The sequence below is a fragment of the Perca flavescens genome, chromosome 4 (genome assembly GCF_004354835.1).
Source record: "Perca flavescens isolate YP-PL-M2 chromosome 4, PFLA_1.0, whole genome shotgun sequence".
Lineage (NCBI taxonomy): Eukaryota > Metazoa > Chordata > Actinopteri > Perciformes > Percidae > Perca > Perca flavescens.
Genome location: NC_041334.1, coordinates 7,482,535 through 7,496,513, shown reverse-complemented (window position 1 = coordinate 7,496,513; position 13,979 = coordinate 7,482,535). Strand labels below are relative to the sequence as shown.

Genomic DNA, 13,979 nt, shown 5'->3' with positions numbered 1-13,979 from the left:
TACCAACTTTAGTGTTGGTATTCAACCCTTAACATTCAGAATTATTCATTATAGGCCTGGGCGATAAAACGATAACGATATGTATCGCGATAGACACATAATCAATATCAATAGAAAATGCGGTCGATAAAACGTTCGATAACTTGTTTTTCTTCATCAGAAGAAACCAGAGGTTGTGAATCAAGTTTGGTTGCATGAACAAAGGCCTTCACTCTCTGGCAACCTAGCAACGTAGGGAGTGACACTCTAACAGCCAATCATGTAACAGTATCATGTTTGGTTGCGCCACATTGCTGTCTCGTGTTCTTCAATAACAGAACCGCAGTGGAGTGGAAAGTGAGTGCCGCAACGAGCGAGGAAATCGTTGATAATACAGGAAAAGTCAGTATGGCAGTTTTGGGGATTTTATAAGTCTGACCGTAGTCAGACCAATGACGTCAGACCGTCGTCCCCACCAACACTGGTACGACCACAAACTTGTTTTACCACTTTAGCCGCGCTCACACTTTGGAGCACAGCCGTATTCGCCATCAACGTCCAACAACATCTGCAGCTGCAACACGGCACAAACAGCAGACCACCATGGAGAGGTACTCTGCATCAGCGCCTTACTAAACACTACAAAGAAATAACGGAGGCAGACATGCTGAGCACGGTCCAGAAGCCAGGTTACCAACCTAGCACTAAACCTGCAGAAAATAGTTCCTTCTCAGGTTTCTTATATTTAGCTAACACTTTGCACTATTTTATGACACTTTATTAAGCATTTCTTACTTATTCTTTAATTTTGCACCTTAATGTTAAGAGATAATTGTTAAGTGTTCATTGTGATTTTAGACCTGTTTACATTTTAATTATTTGAGTGTTTTCCATGGTTTTGTTGACATTTCTGCTTTTATAACTGAGGGGATTATAATCAGAGCAGGGTTAAGTTTAAAATAAAAATGTTTAAATTTAATATATTTTTCTCCTGGTCCTTATTTTAAATAGGTCATAAAAGATATCAATAATTATCGATATCGACCGATATGAAAAACTTATATTGTGATACAGTTTTCAACCATATCGCCCAGCCCTAATTCATTATCAAATCCCGCTTTTTCACCAAACACTTGCAGTACCATCAGAAACCGTATGGACATGTACCTAAACATTAGATCCATTTCCACTGCAGACAGTACTATAAAATATAGACATGGTTGTTACTGGATGTTAAAGGGGTGATAGAATGCAAAACCGATTTTACCTTGTCATAGTTGAATAACAGTTCGGTGGGTAAATAGGACATACATAGAAGCTCAAAATCCCATTGACACCCCTTTACTATGAAAATCTCATATATTGAAACTGCTGCTGAAAACGGGCAAATCTCAACAAAGCTGGAAGTTGACGTCAACCTCCCAAAACCTGTACCTTTGTCACGCCCATGGGTGTATTAAGAACAGTCACGCCCCAACATTTACATAAGCTACACAACTGACCTGAGATTAGGTAGTCTTCTGAATTTAGGTTGCACAGATCTCTGCTATTCCATTACAAAATTCACATCTGAAACTTTTTTATGCGAGAAATCAACTATGTAGAGGTCAAATATGGGCCGTTTTACGAAAATGTATGTCTAATTGCAATTTTTGTCCAACTGTGTGTCGGGGTTCAGCGGCCGGTGCTGTCTGTGTAGCTGCCACGCCGCCTGGCCTGCCTTCCTTCACAGACCCCGGCCTGCTGTGAGGTAGATTGAGCTCCGTCAGGGCTGGCAGCCCACGGCGCTCCATACCCGCGCAAAGTCACCGTTTTGTGGGTTAATCGACTAACAAACGCTGCTGCCTCGACAGAGCTCCAGGGCCTGCAGCTCCCCTCTTCCTGCTAAATGCCCTGTGTGTGTGAGTGAGAGCGCGGCCAGCGAGCTTGTTACGCCAGCAATCTCTTACCACAGGTTCCAGTTAATCTTATAATGTGTGTAATTATAACGTGTCGAGTTATTTAAACAAACGATCAGTGAAATAAACACCTCTTGTCCGCGAGTCTCATTGATAGAGCCTGCGGCTGGATGGAGCTAGCTCTATCAATGAGAGCTAGCTAGCCTCCACTTAGAATTTCTCTGAAATTGACAAAAATTTATAAAATTGAAATCGGACACCATTATTAGCTTTATAAGACCTTGGGGGTAGAAGTTATATAAGTGGCGTGACGAAATTCAAACTGTAAATATACTCAAATTACGCCGAAAATGAAGCTTACTATCAGTGATTTGTAGCTACACATAGCTAGGATTGAAGGGACAGTCGCAGCTAATGAAACCCTTACAGTTCACACATATTCATTAACTTGAAAATGGACACCGTTGTTAGCGTTATAAAACCTTTAGGTAGATGTTGTATAAGTGGCGTGACGAAATTCAAACTGTAAATATACTCGAATTACGCCGAAAATGAAGCTAACTAGCCGCAATCTGTACACATAGGATTGAAGGGACAGTCGCAGCTAACAAAACCCCTAGCTAGTGTGCACAAAAATTCATTAAATTGAAATCTGACAACATTGTTAGCTTTGTAAGACCTTGGGATAGCTGTGATATAAGTGCCGTGACGAAATTCAAACTGTAAGTATAGCTACTATAGTTATGCCAAAAGTGTAGCTAGCTAGCAGCGATCTTTTCCCATTGAATGGGACATATAGCTAGCTAGCTGCTCCTAACAAAACGAGTGACGTTCATAAAAATGCTTTGCATTGAAAACGAACATAACGTTAGCTATGTAAGACATTGGGGCAGATGTAAGTGGCGTGACGAAATTCAAACTGTAAATATATTATAGTTATGCCGGCAGTGCCGGCCTGGTAGTGCAGTATCCACAAAGGGTGACTTTGCCCTGGGTATGGAGCCCAGCAGGCTGCCGCTTTCTCGTCAGACTGTGTGGAGCACAAGTCCGACACGTCTTACCAAATTTGCAATTAGCCATCAATTTTCGTAAAACGGCCCATATTTGAGCTTTATATAGTTGATTTCTCGCATAAAAAAAGTCTCATAAGTGAATTTGGTAATAAAACATTGCAGCGTTTGGAATATGAGATTCTGTCGCTTCTCTAATGTGTGTGTATGGGGGATTCGCTCAACCAATCAGCGCGCGTCTCTAATGTGTGTGTATGGGGGATTCACTCAACTAATCAGTGAGCCGCTCATCTAAATATTCATGACCATACCATATTTGGAAGAAAAGCGCTTGTTACAAATAGGGCCAAAACACAGGGATGCATAAGGGCCAATAAAATATCAACCAGGCCATTTCCAGCCCAACCAATGTTACATACCCCATTAGGAGACCATAAGGAACAGTGTGAAATACCCTATATAATCATTCTATCACCCGTTTAAGAGCTGCATCAACAACGTGAGTGGCGTGTGGTTTTTAGTTTTTACATTTCCTCCTGCATTGCTCAGATGCGTGATGGAAGCCATGGATAGCCATACACTAAGAAATGAGCTAAAAAAGATTTTTATTTCTCATTGCTCCATCCAGATCTCGCTGTATTTCCTCTTTACCAACGATGCAGAGGAACATCTGCACCAATCAACGGACTACAGTGTTCCTAGCTCCACCTTATCGAATCAGTTTGCTATAGAGATGCACCAATTGACTGGCTGGTGACCGGAATTGGCCGATTTTCATGCGATCGGCCATAACCGGAATATGCTGCCAATTTTATATCGGTCAAATGCTGTAAATAAATAATTTTTTCCTCTATGTTGAGGCAGCCCACCACGGTATCAGAAATACGGCAGACGCACAACAGGGTTTCCGCTACGTACACCACGCACCGCCGCTCCTTCAGCTGTTTATGAAGTCATAGTCGTAATTACACGACTCTGCAGAGCCGTCTGCTCTACTGAACTCAAGCGAACGGTCATCCGCTCTCTCTCTCCTTTAGGGTGAGTAACTAGAACAGTGACAGGACGTCAGCACTCGCTGACGTATGAATTTACTGTTTATCAGAACCCAGATGAGACAAGAAGGTAACGTTAGAGAACGCTGCAGTGACGGTCCCTCTGCCTTTGACTCTCCGCTGCAGGAGACGCATTATTCCTCCGACACACTGAATTAAAGGAGAACTCCTGGCAATTTTTACGTTAATATTGATCGCTATACCTATGTGAGTATAGCCTGGGTAAACCCTGACGAACTTCCGGCAAATTTGAGATTTGCTCTGCAAGTCAGTCTGAGCCCATTCAAACCCATTTCCAGTGTCCCCAAAACCGAGGCACCAATCACAAACGCTGAGGCGGGCTTTATACCAATCACAACCGTTGAGGTGGGCTTTACGTGACGACAATAGCGCTGCGACAGCGAGCAGCTTTTTGTTTACATTCAACATGACGGCTACCGAAGTGCAGCGTCACCCGGATCGTTGGTCTGATTGGTTGAACTATCCAATGCACCCAGAGGCATTTGAGCGGCATCCGTTTGTGATGCCCCTTTGGAAATGAGCTGTCAATGAACCTTTCCCAAACCCACTCTCAGTTACAACTGAGAAGGGTCTGGTGTCAACCAGGCTAATGCGAGTACTGATGATAGCAAAAAACATGGAGCTGCTGCAGCTAATGCCCAGAGCTCCAACGTAGCTAAAACTGCAGTTTTGGGGGCATAAGAGTGCCTTTGTGCCTCTTAACAGACACAAAATGCAATTAAAATGTCTGTGCAACATGAACATGGCCCTTACATGACAACAAGATGCGTTTAGCAACTTAGCCATTGTTTAAATTCACCTACCCTGTTAGCTGCTAGCTGCCGTCTGGGATGAGTGAGTGTGTTCAGCCAGGCTTCGGTAATAATCATTACGAAACAGTTCTGTGTGTATTTGTAGCATATATATCCATTTTGTGTGTAATCCATCTGCCGTTGGTGAGTAGGAGTCTTGTCAGTGTCGATCGGTTTCCTTAGCCGGGCTAGCAGGCCCGGCCGGCGTCCTCGCTTCTGCTTCCTCCCCGCCCTCCTGGCTTACCGCGGCCGACAACAATCCAACGCGCGCCCACTGGTCTGGTAGATGTCCGCCTAAGTTGCTGAACGCATCTGGTTGTCATGTAAGGGCCCTGTTCATGTTGCACAGACATTTTAATTACATTTTGTGTCTATTAAGAGGCACAAAGGCACTCTTTATCTTATGCCCCCAAAACTGCCGCTTTAGCTAAGCGTCATTAGCTGCAGCAGTTCCGTGTTGCTACCACTGATTCGGCTTGTTTTTTTTTTGCATAGCATAAGTATAGCGATCAAGATTAACGGAAAAATTGCCCGGAGTTCTCCTTGGGGTTGCATACCGCTTAAAACCAACATAAAAAACGTAGCTAGTAATGTTCACTCAGCGTTTTGTTTTGTTGTTAAACTGTGTAACTGTGTAAAATGTAGCAGTCATGGTGACATGGTGAAAGAAACTATACGCTGTTTTCAGGTAACGTTACTTTTTGACGTTCAACAACACCCAAACTGAACTAACCTGAACCAGACTGCTTTGTGGAAACGCAACGCAGCTTTAGTGAGTAAAAAAAACTCTTTTGTAGTTCTCATTCAGTCCAGTTCAAGCTCAGGAGGCAGGCTGTGCTTGGGTAAACCATCAAGTGTACTTCTTCAACAGTGACCTTAGGCAAACACACCAGCTTCATTCATGACGGAACAATTGTAGAGCAAACACACACCCAACATGAGAGTTAATAATTCACACTCGTACAGAGAACTTCAAAGAGATTTCAACACTTAAATCTATTTTAAATTCCACAACACTGCATAAATCTGGGTCTCCATTTACATATCTGAATAATGAACAGGCTACCCAGTTTAATTAAATCCTCAGAGAATCTTGAAGAGCATTATCACTGTTCTTGTTATCAAAGAAAATCCTCAGCCTGTAAAAAAATAAATAAGGCTTTGACGATTCAGATTATTGACACAAAAAGACCGAAGCTTCTTCCTGTCAAGCTTGGAGCTTATAGTTGTAATGTTTACCATAAGAAATATGCAGAAAGATCTAAGTAAATCCAAATCCGTCTACAGCCACTCAAGTCTAGGGTTGGGCATTGTTTGGATTTTAACAAATCTGATTCCAATTCAGATTCTTACTTTCGATTCCGTTTCTTATCGATTCTCGATTCCGAGTTGAAACGGGTCACATGCCTATTTTCACGTTATTTTTATGTTGATATAATAACTATGTCAGTAAAGGCAAATAATAGAACAGCTAGTCTGGTGTGTTCAGAAAATTACATCACTCTACTGTAATGCAGCCTTTAAAACCAGGAAAAGACAACACGTGTCGTATCAGGATATTACAATATCCAAAATTTAAGACAATATCTAGCCTCATATCGATATCTATATAATATCGATATATTGCCCAGCCCTAGAGTATCGTGTACTTTTGATGGTATCGTTACCGACTACTAGATTTTTGGTTTTGTGACATCCCTAATCGTTTCACCCCTAGGAGGAGGGGCGACGCATATCAGATTCCGTGCCCGTCTTTTATCCCTCTGCTCCAAGTTTGTACCAACCAGCATATTGTCCCTAATCTTGGTGCATCTGTTGGCTCACACAGCCCCATTAAACAGACCACTCTGATAAGGTTACTGACTTAATGCCCAGTGAAATAATTAAATTGAGTATTTAATCTGGCCATGGGAGTGGAGGAGCCCTTGACCCTTGCTGGGCAAGCAGTGCGTTCACATGGCAAGTCTCATCTGCCTTCCAAATAACAAGTATTTTGATACCCTTTGGGGTAATCGTGTTTTTCAACGGGCAAGATACAAACTGGTTGCAGAGAATATTCACTATGTAGATTTCCTGTCGGCTGACTTCACCTGGTAGTTTCTGGTCCATATTAATCCTTTAGATAGAAGCTAGTGTAATGAATTGAGATTCAAAGATACCACAGTGTAAAGGCTGGGGTGTGCTTGAAAAGTAGATCAAACTAGTTTGTACAAAGTGTCTTCCAAAACACTACAAATGTCCACACTTGAAGGTGTGGCAAATAGCTTACCGTCAGTGAGAGGGGCAAGACCCCATAACTGCTCAAGATGGGATAAGCCAAACAGTCTCCCCACCAAAGCATTCATGGTGTTGCACTTGGTTCGCACAAAAAGTGACAGAAGTAATTAAGTGAAGAATGACAATGATGTTTGAGAGCGTTCCATCCTTTCATACCTATACACATCTGGCCATTTGATGTGTACACTAGACATGTTTGTCAGATTGTTTCAGAAAGTTAGAAAAATTTACATCTGCAGCCCCCCAATTATGACATCAGAAGGGTGCATCAGAAGAGTTTCAGACACTGTTTAATGATCTGACAAGCATTTTATGAGACACACACTGAAGCTACTTCAAGAGGATCCATAGGTGGATTTTTCCTCTTCATAATAGAGTCAGGAGTATGTTTACCACAGAAGGAGGAGCGGCATTACCCGTACCTTACTATTCTTTATTTCACATCAGACTTTGCACATGCACTGACAGCTCTAGCCTGGCGGCAATGTTCAGATAGTTAATCAACGCCCAAGCCAATGATCATCCCCAGCCAGTTTATCAAACCCTCAGTCCATCCTCGATGTCTCCCCAGCTGTTCGGTTACCAGAATAACAGCATCAATGAAACAAGGGATGCTTAGCAAGACAAATCACGGGAGTGTTCCCTTATCCTCTTAGACGTTTGCCTTCACGCCCTCACTTCAGCTGATGAGAACGGTTGACTTTTGAGTTTCGTTTGAAGCAGGTGCAATGAAAGATTTTGACACTATGCTCCGGGCAATCCCTCCAACTGCCAGTGTTTCCCACTTTGTTCCCCACAGTGTTTTCTACTTTGGCGCCCCGCCCAGGTAGATAAAATCCATGTTTCACGTTAGTAGTAGCAGCTAGATCCTCTATAACAGCACGCTGCTTGTGGTGCCCCAAATGTAATTTATCAGAGTCTGGCTGTTCAGCCTCTCTGCGGCAGTCTCCGCTCAAGCATATCTTTATAATGGAGTTAACCGGAGCTAACAAACCAAATAAATTAAATTTTATAATAACATGCAACTTTCTGTAAGGATCATAACTTTAAGGTTAAGTTTGGTACATATAGCATTTTGGCTTCGGGTAATCCGGTATTTTATCTAATGAACCATAAAATTTATTTGACAAACCAACCACGTTTAATTTACAAAGCACATCAAAGGCTACACTTCATCTGTATCATCTTCAAGTCTAATTTGTTTAACATGTACAATAGTTATTTATTTCTAAATTATCTGTTAATGTTATGTCATTGTTTTCAATAAATAGTTTATAAACCTTTGTTAGTTGATTACTGAACCCAGCCATCACACGCCGTGCCATCACATCCTGCACCACCCACCACAAGTAAATTCTCAATCTGTGGGAAACACTGCAGACACAGAAAACAAGAGCAGTCAAAACCCTTCCCCCTGCACATTTTGACCTTTGGCAGGTCTGTGACAGAATTTGTGAGGTTAATCTTGTTTATTAGAGAGGCACTGACTTCTACAAATCCTGTCTGTAAATGCTGACATCTGTAAAGTTGGCTGCTACTTATTAGTCTAGTAAAATTAATTCCATGCAATACCTTTTTTCTGTTTAATATTGAGAAATCATTAGTCATCAAATTATTTAAGTCTTTGCCTTAAAGAGCCCCTATTATAGTTCTGTTCAGCATAATATTTGTCCTCTAGGGGTCTACTAGAATAAGTTTACATGCTTGATGTTCACAAAACACAAGTTTCTTATACTGCCCATTGCTGCAGCTACTTTTTCTGAAACACTTTGTCTGAGCTCTTGGCCCGCCTTCATGAAAAGCCTAGTCTGCTCCGATTGGTCAGCTGGCCCACTCTGCTGGGATTGGTCAGAGGGCTGGGCAATATATCGATATTATATCGGTATATGAGGCTAGATATCATCTTAAATTTTGGATATCGTAATATCCTGATACGACAGTGTTGTCTTTTCCTGGTTTTAAAGGCTGCGTTACAGTAGAGTGATTTTTCATTTGCTGAAAACACCAGACTGTTCTTGCTGTTCTATTATTTGCCTTTACCCACATAGTTATTATATCAACATAATCTCATTGTGTGCATATTTTTTGAAAGCACCAATTGTCAACCCTATAATATCGTCACAATATCGATACAGGTATTTGGTAAAAAAATATTGTGATATTTGATTTTCTCCATATCGCCCAGCTCTATCTAATTGGTCAACCAAATTCAAACAAGCCTACCGGCGGGCTATGTTGCTCAGGCAGCACCTATGGGCAGCACATATGAAAAACTGGGCTAGCTTTCTCAATCAATGACATAATTAATTGAGGAATTTCAAACAGGAATGTGGGTGAGCCATTTTAGGCAGTTAAGAAAGTGCTGTCTGTAGGACAGAAAAGCTCCATTTGTTTTTTTGTAATTTATACATCTTTCGCAAACACAAAAAACTATATAACACACTAACAGACAAGGAAAATCCCCAAAAAGCGGGGCTATTTAAGTTTGTCTTTATTACTCATGTGTTATTCCACAGATACAAAAGAAGGCCCTGAAATTATTCATTACTTTATCATTTGCCTTGAAATTACCGTTTGAAATTTAGGTTTTATTTATGAACGTTTCCAAACTGAAATGATGGAAAAAACAAATAGTCCTCTACATTGATCTGGGGAAAAACACTTTTTTCAATCTCAGGTCACCACAGCTCAAGGCTTAAAAAAGGTCAAATATGCACACCATAATGACGGCATTTATACAGAAGGCCAAAGGTCATTTTACAAGTCCAGACAGCTTTAGGTGCTGATGTCTGATTTTATCCAGGTACAAGTACAAGACTGAACTGGCTACTAGTTCACTTCAGGAGCTATAAAATGTGATCCACTTAAAAATCCTTCCTAATTGCATACACTCATAATTTGAGACAAACCACAACCTTTAACTTGAGAAAGCAATGTAAAACTTGTCACACATGACTATTTTTCAGTAGCTGCAGACTTTGTCTATCTTTATTTTAGAACTTGAAAACTGGGGATAATTTGATTTGGGTCCAACACAAAATTAGCTATGTTACAACGCTCCAAATGACCTATTTTAGTGCAGCTACATCTCTCTACTGCCGTTAAAAGTAACTTAATCCCCAAAATGTGTTGGTCTGTTTAAACAAATATTTTTAGGGATTACATGTTCAGAGTTGAATTTTTTTTAAGTGTTGTTTTATCACAGGAAACTAAATTCTTTTTTGAAAAACCTAAAATATGAGTTTTTATTTAGAAGTGCAGACAATCATGTCAGCACGCCATAGCAGGCACAATATTCTGGGCACACCCTCGTTTTTCCAATGCTACCAACAATCTGAAATAAATAAATGAGCAATCTTCATCATTAGGAGAGGATATTCCATCTAATTTCCTGGCTTATACTAAGCCACCAATTCTGTAATGAGGCAATAGGAGCAGATGGACATGGTTTAAGAAGGCACTAAACTATGAGAGGAGACCATCACCCATGGAACACAATAACACAAAGGTCAGGCACACTCTACTGGCAGCCTTTGTAATGGACTGTCAGCCATACCACTTGAAACTAAGTGTAATATCACACAAGTTACTGTGTTAAGAAAATAACATGAAGACCTGCATCGGACCTTTGATCATAAAGAGTTGCATTATCAGCAACAGCATGAATCTCGTGCTCATTTATGATTGCTTATATTAACTTGCACTACCTTCATTTGCAGTTCATGCAGTCACATTTTTATGAATGGGACAATTATTTGTAGCTAATGCTGTGCTGAAAGAACAATAACCTTTAATCGCAAAAATGTTAATTATAATAATTGCAAAACTCATAAGTCTTGCTAAATGAATGATAATTTTAAGATGCAATTAGGCTTAAAAAGTTATTTGAAGCATAATTTTATTTGTCAATTGATTTTCTGCACATTGTGCTGTAAAATGCACACGTACTGTATGTTCAGGTTCCCTGTTTGAGGCTTCTCTGGTAAATTCGACACATATGATAAAGAAAAGATATAAGGCTACAATAAAATGCTTTTTTTGTATCTGGTTGAAATGACCCAATCCTCCTTTACCTTAATACCTAATCATGATGGATGTTATAGCGACTAAATCTGAACACTTTAATGTAAAATGAAACGTGTTTAGGCCAGGGAGGTAACGTCCATGTGAAATGGTCCATCGTAGTGATGATGACCCAGGGGTTGGCTAACGTTGGCTGCTGTCTGAGCGGTTGTGTTGTTGTGCCTGTAAATTATGTGGCACTATCAGTCCATGCCAGTGTTGTTTAATCACTTGGCATTTAAACACCGTTAAATGGAGGTCACAGCTCATATAGCATAATGAACATTACTATTAGTGATAGATAACTGGTGCCTTGGAGCGCCGCCGCCTAGAGGATGTGTATTGGATAAGTTTTAGCTAACTCAAGTGAAGCACACTGTGGACCAGTTTTTGATTGAGCCTGAATGAAAACAAAGTGGGCATAACTAGTGAATACTGAAACGTTTTTAAAAATAACGTTACGACGTCATTGGTAGGCTATTGCTCTTGAGTCTTCACATGACAGAGGCTCGGTCATTGAGAGGGAAACACGTGGGAAAACATACGCAGTTGTAATTTTAAATTAGATAAAGAAGAGTAGATCGTGTTGAGTAAAATAGGACTACACGGCCCAGACTGCCACTCACCTTGCCCTGTGTACAAATCTTCAGTCACTTGCTCAAAACGCTGGTTTACTCCTTTTTTCAGCGAAGCAGGAAGGTTTTCAATGAGAGTAACGTAATCCAATTTGTCTGCAACCGGCGCTTGTATACGCAGACAGATAACGTTATTTCTCGTGGTTACGAGATCACAAATTCCATTGTCGTTCAGTCCGGACTTGTAAATGTGCTCTCGGGCATTCAACTTTTACTAGTTTACACTCCTAACGCCTCAGTGGGGAAAAATCAGTGGAGTTATTCCATGCAGTAAAAAGTAATGCTTAATTTAGTTTCTTTTCTTTGCTTGGTTTTACTCAGCAGGTTTCTCCCCCCCCACATGTAGCCGGCGGGGTAAGTAGTGGTGGGAATGGTTTTGTACTGCGCTCAGCGGCCAGCTCTCCACAAGCATAAAAAGGGGTTTGGCAAAGGGGAATATATCATGCTGCCTTCAAGTGCTCCTCGTATTTTCGAAAGAAAATATGCTAGAAAGTCCTATGATGCATTAATGGCTGCTTAAAAACGGCAGTGTTACACCACTGCTCTGTTTTCAGTCGACGCAGTGGTTCTTAATCGAGTGCCTCCCAAACCACAACGACATTGCAACACTTTGCTGAAGTTTGGAAGGAAACATATGTGTACCAAACTAAGTTTTTCTTTTAGCGGTCACATCACTTAGACTATACGTTATGAAGGATCCCTGACTGTTCAGCTTGATAAACATGAGCATTAACTGAAATCCTGTCATGTGATATTTAAGCTTCCACTGTGGTGTTTTCTGTGTATGCTGCGATGTATCGTAAGTCCAATATTTCCCCCAGCATGTCAAGGCAGCATTAGCTGCTGGAGAAATGGCTGGTACATGGCAGACCCCTTTTGGTCAACTGGAGACATGCATTCCATCCTGATCCCATCCACCTATTATGATTTGATCCCGTTTGATTCCCAAAGTTTGTCTCTTTACAGACCTCTATTTAAATACACAGGCTTACAGTTTTCTATGACTGGTTGAAAGGGTGAAAGCTATGATGTTAGTATTACATTACACTCTTCTCTCTCAAGCGGCTCTGGGGATGTATGACCCCATTTTTAATACCACTACTTGTTGAGTTTCCAAGCTTTATGTACTGTTAAGTCAGCTAATGCAAGGAAATGAAAGAGATGAATAAATACTCTAGGCCTATAAAATGCTATTTTCAAACAAGCACCAATCATCCGCTATAATGCAGCATGCAATTAAGCATTAAGCTGGTATGACTGGAATTTAAGCTGTAAATGTTTCCTATGCTTCATGAAGTTGTCCAGGGGTCAGTCCTTATCTGCTCCTCCATTTACAGGACATGTAACACTCTGAGACATCAGATGCATACCAATAGAGACCACACAGAGATCACAAAACCTGCTGAACACTCATGTCATCTTTAAGGAGGGTCTTTCTCCCTCTGTATCTTTGTCCCCTGTAGTGAAAAGAAGCCTTTTATCTACCCTCTCTCCTAAATATCCTGTAATGAGGACTGAAGATAGATAAGCTACACACACACTTCAAAGATCACCCACCATGCCACCTCCTAGTTCAAAGGCTAGACAACAACAGTGGGGTATACTCTGCTCTTACAATACAGTATATTATCAATGTTAAATGATAATCATTTCTAAAGACTATGAGATCATATATATTTATTTATACAATATAAAGTACTATTTGTTATGTTTATTATTGTATATGATGCATCTGAATGTATTGAACATATGCTGGCGCAGTATTGGTAAATCTTCATATTATAAAGCTCTAATTTGCTTAAAATACAATAAATTCTAGATTGCAGATATCTCTGGATTAGATTCTTACTGACAGGGCAGAGAGATTATACTAGTAGATTAAAGTAACCGAATATTTTAATATGTATCAATAGATTTTCAAATGTGTATACCGTATATATCATACAGATAGGTGACAAATGACAAGAATACAACAGTGTGTTACTGTACTGTAATAAGATGTTTAAAGGGGTGATAGAATGCAAAACTGATTTCACTCTGTCATAGTTGAATAACGACAGTTCGGTGGGTAAATAGGACATACATAGAAGCTCAAGATGCTCCAGGGCCTGAAACTCCCCTCTTCCTGCTAGCTAAATGCCCGGTGTATGTGAGTGCGAGCGCGGTCAGCGAGCTTGTTACAACAGCAATCTCTTACCACAGGTTTCTGTTAATCTTTTAATGTGTTTAATTATAATGTGTTGAGTTATTTAAA

At 40.5% G+C, this 13,979-nt stretch overlaps 1 protein-coding gene across 1 annotated transcript in view; it reads right to left on the bottom strand.

Annotated features, from left to right (window-relative positions):
* plxnb1b (plexin b1b) overlaps positions 1-12,098 on the bottom strand; it is a 184,043-nt gene extending 171,945 nt beyond the window's left edge. The window contains 1 exon segment of the mRNA XM_028576526.1: positions 11,717-12,098. The gene's annotated coding sequence lies outside the window, so the exon portion shown is untranslated.
* Positions 12,099-13,979: the final 1,881 nt, after the last annotated feature.